General features: G+C 55.9%; 1 long non-coding RNA gene across 1 annotated transcript; it reads right to left on the reverse strand.

The window, feature by feature from the left end:
* Positions 1 to 2,507: 2,507 nt before the first annotated feature.
* Positions 2,508 to 4,729, reverse strand: LOC129200474 (uncharacterized). Its single transcript, XR_008574926.1, has 3 exons — positions 4,480 to 4,729; positions 2,817 to 3,065; positions 2,508 to 2,664 (listed from the first exon to the last, which is right to left on the reverse strand). It is a non-coding gene; the product is annotated as an uncharacterized LOC129200474 (long non-coding RNA).
* Between the last annotated feature and the right edge of the window lie 2,420 nt (positions 4,730 to 7,149).

The raw sequence follows: 7,149 nt of genomic DNA on the forward strand, positions 1-7,149 counted from the left end.
TTTTTTATTCTAATCTCAAACAGCAAAACGAGCTTGCTCTACCTGGAAGAAAAAAAATACACAGCACACCCCCCACCCCCACCCCAAAATTAGGCACCACCACCACCACCTCACCCTCCACCCCGCACCCAAACACACGTCCATTCCACCGCGACCGGACATCGCCCGCTCCTTCCAACGCTCCTCGGGAACGCCATCACAATTTCATCTCTCGCCCTGCCTGGCAAAAACCCCGGCCCGAACCGCAGCGCCCTCCAAACTTTGGCGACGAACGTCGCCTCGCGGAGCGGCCGGGACCGGGGGAAAAAAAAAACCCAGCCGGGGGAGGAAAAAAAAAATCCCCCAGCTGGGATTTTTTTTATTCTAATCTCAAAAAGCAAACTAGCTTGCTCTACCTGGAAGAAAAAAAATTACACAACACACACACACAGCCCAACACACACAAAAATAGGCACCGCCACAACCTGACGCTCCACCCCTCACCCGAACGCACATCCGTTCTGCCACCCGCCCGCCACGACGGGCCACGGCCCCGATTCTTGGCCCATCTGTGGAACGGCCTCACCCTGTCCCTTAAGTCAGCATCGCCGCTCCGCCTGACTCTGTAGAGTTAGCGCTCATAGGCGGGGACCAGGGAAGATGCCTTGCTAACTGCACCGCTCCTTCGCTGTTGCTTGGATACTCCACAAAAACCTCACTCGAGGCTGTCGTGCGGGAATCCAAATCGTGCCGTGGCACCTGAAAACCACAACGGAAGGGCTCTAGGGCCGGCTGGCCGACAACTACCCTCTGCCTCGCAAAACGGCCCGTACGACCTCCGCCCCAACCGACTGTACTGACAGATTACCATCCTGGGCTGGGGCCGCTCTCTATGCCGGCTCTGCAATGCCCAACCACCCAAATGCAACAAGAGCCATACCGAACACCAGGCAACGCCAAGCACTGCACTGCAATATACAACCAAATATAAAGCATCCATGAACACAGTGCTACGTAACACTGGACAGTCTCAAATGGCAGGCAATACAAATACAGGGCCACGCGCTACAAAGACAGAGCCGCGCAACGCGACACAGAGGACCGGGTCGCTGAACACAAGACAGTCTCCATTGGCAGGCAGCGGCAAGGCAGAGCGGCGCGAGGCGAGGCGGGGCGCGGGCCCACGTAACGCGACGCAGACCGGCGCGAGGCGAGGCGGGGCGCGGGCCCACGTAACGCGAGGCGGTCTCCGGTGGCAGGCAATACGAATACAGAGTAGCGCAATGCAATACCCAGCCAAAGACAGGGCTGCGCAAGGCAATACAACGCAAAGCGCTACAAAACAGGACGTCACAGACGGTGGTCAAAACCAACACAAATTGCGGCAAGGCAATACAACACCAGAACAACGGGGGTGTGTGACAAGCTAGGCTTTAAGACACAAGCCTCTAAGCATATGTTGCGTGAAAGGGTACGAGTCTGATGTGTGGCCGAGGGAGGCCCTCCCGTTGAGTCACGAGGTTCAGAAAGGACCCCCTTGCTTTCTAAACTCCTTCTCAGAGAGGAGCCTAGGTGCGGCTAGGTCCAGTCTTAGTCCCAGACTTGGTCAACGGTTTACATCTAAAGGATTATGTGTGTAGCCACATATCAGAGTCAACGTTTGCCTGTTAGAGCCCCACTGAGGACTTACACTGAAACAGTTTCACAAAGTTGAAAAGAAAAATAGGTAGTTTATTGAGGCGACAGATATAAGAGGTTCAGAATGGCAGTCGATAAATGCACTTACTGCAACAATTTTGAGCTCAAGTTAATAGTTCAGCGCTTTTGTTAACGATAGTTTTCCCGGGGTAACATCCGACATAATCGGAGGCGCAAGTCTTACCAAAGAGGCCTCCCTGCTTGGGGAGGGGAGAGGTCCGGATAGTTGGAGTTCTCGTCCTCAAAAAAGAGGATTCTAAATGCCAGATTTATACTTTTGGCGAGGTGGGACTAAGTCAGGTATTGTGTGCCGATTGGCCCTTGACAAGGCTTGTTGTGCAGTTGGTCGGGGCTGGGCGGGGGGGAAGTGGCAGAGAACAAAGGCGTTCGGTACAGAGGAGCGGTGGTCTGTTTAGTTTTACCAAAGTAAGGTCGAGCTGCGAAGGAGGCTCCCCCTCACCCCAGGCGTCACTTAGTTGATTAAGGAGTAGACCCGTCAGACGCCGCATCTTGTTAAGATGAACAAATTGCTCATCTCCTGCCCCTGGTCAGGTCCGGTGCTTATCAGTGCAAGATAAGCAAGTTGCTCAATCCCTGCTCTCGCCCAAGCTGGACTCCCCCAGGCCCCTTCTGCTGGGTCAAAATGGCCCTGTATTCGGCACCAAGACTGGACGAGTCCGGCATCCCACAGCATACAGGGATGAAAGATGGTATCAAACTTCAATTGAGGCGGAAGTTTCTAGAGCACGACTGTGAGTCCGGCACGGACCGCCTCCACAAAGGCCACCTCGCAGAAACGTCTGCGATGCGAGGCTCGCTTTACGCTCCGATCGCGAGACGAGAAACGCTCGACGGGCCGTATTCCGAAGCGACGATGCGTCGCGGACCCCGCGGATGCTCGCCGAGCGCGTGCGGCGGAACCTAGAGACCTGCCGTAAGGCGCCGTACGCGTGAAAAAGCGCAGATCACGGAAATGACGCTGCAACGCTGAGAGAGGCCAGAATGTTTACGTCCGGCACGATGGACCCGGGACCCCTATCTGTCCCTAGACTCGAGGCACACTAAATAGCCCTCTGCTACCCTGACGTTAAACCCCTGCTGTCCCTGCCCCCAACCACCGTTTTTGCCCCTTAAATTACCTTTCAGAGGGCAGAATCCAGATTCCCTTCTCATGGGGAAAAGGTCATCTAACCGGGACGCTCCCCCATCCGCCGGGTTCCGCTTCATCCCTCACGAGACAGAGCGTCGCCGGGCGCCGACGTGCCGCCCGGCGTCGACCTCCGCTGCGACGAAACCCTCCTTGGAAACGCCTTCCTCTCGCCCGTCCCTTTTCCTCGGCCGCTCGGACTCGGATTCTTCGGCCTGCCGTGCCGAGGCCTGACCGCCACCTGCAAAACTCAAAGGACGGGATGTGATTTTAGCTACGTCTATAATACGACACCTCAGAAAACTGCTACGTCAGCGCACCGGTCATCGCTCGCCTCGCTTAAGTTCGCTCCGGTGCGGATATCCCGTTCGCGCATCGATTCGCGCCTAGAAAACACAACCGGAAAACCGTGAACTAGGCGGAGTCGCCGACACGCCGATCCGCTGACGTCGGACTCCGGCCCGCCTTTGTCCGGCGCTCCTCTCGCCTCTTCCGGGGGCCTGTGACGCACGGCTGGTCGCTCGGCCTCTGACAAACCCAAACAAACTGTGCAAAGTAACGCGGTGGCCGCTGACCGGTAGCTTGATGAGACCGAAAGGTCTGTCATCTTTTCTGCATAAGCCTTCTAACTAGAGCTAAAACAAACAGAGAAGAGATACACCGAACCCCAAATATACCAACTAAGGCACATTTGAGATCGAACCCACTCAACTACCACACAAACTGCTGCTCCCAGAAGGCCAGAGTACAGCTTCTGATCCCCGCCAATGCAATGAAACTGTGACAGCTGTCTACAGATACTTGCCCAGAGATGGACTGTAGCGTCTTCACCAAAAGAATTCGGTCACGCCAATGTTTTACCGCCACGCCACAAAGCTACGCTACCCCTGTCTTTAACATTGCTACACCCCTGGGGGGAGCGGCTCCGACCCCGACACGGCGCACAGACTCCGCAAACGCGACCGTGAGACACGAGAAGGCCGCGAGCAAGAACGGCTACCGTGGCGAAGGTAAGACTGGCGAGGAAGCCGTACGGCACCGCGACGTTGCGGGTGCTTTATAGCGGCCCCGGGAAAGAGGCGACGGCCTTGGCCGGCGAGAGAAAGAGGCTGTCAAAACTGAAATGACAGATGCATCAGAAGCTGTGTTTTAAGATGTAAGTCCTTTAAAAACGTGGGGAATGAAACCTGAGAAAAGAACTCGGGGCAAACGTAACGCTCGGAGGAGCTGCTGGCAGCGCCCGGCTGGGCGCCGCAATAGACGTCCGCTCAGAAACATCTACGACACGATGCACGCCAAACAGAGCTATGCTTTAAGCTATAACTACAAGAGAGAAACTGGCTTGATGAGCTCAATACCAATGAGCACAGATATTCAAGACTCATGAGATCTACTAAGGTACCTGGTGATCACAAAAAGCAGCGGAGGCATCGAGACCCGAGGGAGGTGCGGCATACAGCATAAGACAGACAACGCAACCTACGTGACACAACCGTACGCGGGCTGAAAGCGCCCCGCCCGGCGCGGTCTAGCACGGTGCCGACGAGTAACCCGCTCCCTTTGCCTACCCGAAGGCGACCGCTCCCGGACAGCCCTCTCCCGTACGCTAACTTTAAAAGCCATCCCCTGCAACTCCCAAACTTGTCCGGACCTACCTTCTTACGGCACTCTGATCTCCTCCTCTGCCGCTCTTCAGTGGGCATCTAGCCAGTCCGCATCTGGAAAAAATCACACCGAGTTATCAAACAAGTCACCCAGATGCCGAGTGAGAGCCAAACAATTCCGGACGGGCCGTATCGGCACGCTAACCGTACGCTCCTATTGCTATTCCGCCTATCCCCGACTCGACAGCCCTGGGCAGAGCAGCTCCACACACACACCACACACAGAGACGGACGCTACACAGAACGCTACAAACGATGCGACTCACAAACGAGAGAACGCTCTCAGTGAGAGGAATGACTCCCAGACCGGAGAGGCTGCCGAAAAAGGCGACCTATAGGGCACGACACCCGGGTGAGGAAGCTCTATGGCAACCCCAGAAGAGAATTGACCGTAAATGGCCCGTTATAAGAAGTTACTGTCAAAACCGAGATGATGGGGGCAGCAAGAATCCCGTCTTCAAGACCTAAGGAGGTAAGGATGCAGGGAGGAAGACCCAATCCCTGAAAATGGATAGCTGGAGAGCAGAGCTCCGGACGCAGCCTGGTATAGCGCTGCAAATAGAGGACCCGCCGGAAACTTCCGACACGCAAGAATGATCCACGCCATAAGCTCGCTATGCGAGAAAAGAAGCGCCCGATTGGTTGTACGCTGACAAGTACCAGCGTTCGAGAGCCTAGTAACGGCGCCCGAGAAGCGTGCCGTACCCCTAGAGCGCAAAGAGGGTGTTGAGACCCGAGGAAGGGCTAAGACACACAGGACAAGACACGCAAACATAACACAGGCTGCAACTGCCCTGCCCGGTCTAGCATCGTGGTGACATGTAACCCGCTCCCTTTGCCCAGCCAAGGGGAACTGCTCCCAGACAGCCCTCTCCCCAGCGCTAGCCATAAAACCCCTCCGTCACGACCCCCAAACTCACTCCCTCCCCAGCCACGGTCCCTCAACTTAGCTTTCCGAGGGCCGGGGATCCGAACCCATCAGCAACAAAAACATCAACACCGCGCATTAGCTAACTGGGATGTTCCTGCAATCGCCCAGTGCCTCTCCATCTGCTACAACAGAAAACAGAACACAAACAAAACAGCACTGTCAGTCAGCATTGCATCAACTGGCCAACACCACCCTCTACCACGACACCCCCTTCCTCAGAAGCACCGTGTCTTTCTGCTCACCTGCTCGGTCCAGAGATGGACCCTGCAGCTGTCCTCACTTGCACCACCTAAGATGCCAAGAGACACAAAATTACTCCTATGTTTGTCAGAAATCACCACTCCCACAATCGCCCTCACCATTCCTCCAGCTCACCTTAAATGACCGACCCACCTCCTTACGGCGCTCTGCTCCCCTCCTGTGCTGCTCTTTGGTGCGCTTCCTCTCTCTCTGCATCTGAAAAAAAAAAAAACAACCCCAAAATAATTACACAAGTCAGCCAGATGCCGAGCGAGAGCCAAACAATTCCAGACTGGCCATACTGACACACTAACCGTACACTTCTATTGCTATTCCACCCAACCCTGGACTCGACAACCCCGGGCAGAGCAGCTCCACGCCCAAGACACACACGCACAGGGATCAACGCTACACAGAATGCTACAAACAACACAAATCACAAGTGAGAGAAAACTCTCAGCGAGAGGAACGACTCCCGGACCGGAGAGGCTACCCAACAAGATGACCTACAGGGCGTGACGCCCGGGCGCAGCAGCTCTATGGCAACCCCAGAAAAGAATGGACCGTGATAGCCAGTTGTAAGAAGCTACTGTCAAAACCAGGGCGAGGGATGCGGCGAGAAGCCTCTCTTCAAGACCTAAGGACGTAACGACGCAGAGAAGCAGCCCCGGTCCCTGAAAAGGAACGGCTGGAGAGCAGAGCTCCCGATGCGGCCGGGGATGAGGCTGCAAGAAAAGGACCCGCCGGAAGCTTCCGACACGCGAGAACGATCCACGCCGGAAGCTTGCAGGGCAAGCAAAAGAAGCGCCCCATCGGCGCTACGCCGATGAATACGGGCGTTTGAGAGCCGAGGGATGGCGCCCGAGAAGCGTGCCGTGCCCTTTGAGTGCAAAGAGGGCGTTGAGACCCGTGAAAGGGCTGAGACACACAGGACAAGACACACGACAAACATACCACAGACACAGGCTGGAACTGCCCTGCCCAACACAGCCTAGTATTGTGTTGACAAGTAACCCGCTCCCTTTGCCCGCCCTAGGGGACCGCTGCCAGACAGCTCTTGCCCCTACGCTAACCGCAACACATCTCCCCTGCGACCCCCGAACTCGCTCCCTCCCCGGCCACAGACCCTCAACTTAGCTTGCAGAGGGCCGAGGATCTGAATCCATCCACAACAAACAACATGCACATTGTGCATCGGCTAACTGGGATCTTCCGGCAGTCGTCTGGACCCTCTTCACCTGGAGTAAACACATCACCAAAACAAACAAAGCAGTGCCGTCAGTCAGCATCGCACCGGTCAACACCAACCTTGCCCACAACGCCCCCCTCTCCTCAGAAGCACCGTGTCTTTCCGCTCACCTGCTCGGTCCAGAGACTGACCCCTGCAGCCGCCATCCCTCGTGGCACCTAAGAGGCCAAGAGACACAAAATTACTCCTACGTTTGTCAGAAGTCACCGCTCCCACAACCGCCCTCGCCGTTCCTCCAGCT

Source organism: Grus americana, unplaced genomic scaffold, assembly GCF_028858705.1.
Source record: "Grus americana isolate bGruAme1 unplaced genomic scaffold, bGruAme1.mat scaffold_170, whole genome shotgun sequence".
NCBI lineage: Eukaryota > Metazoa > Chordata > Aves > Gruiformes > Gruidae > Grus > Grus americana.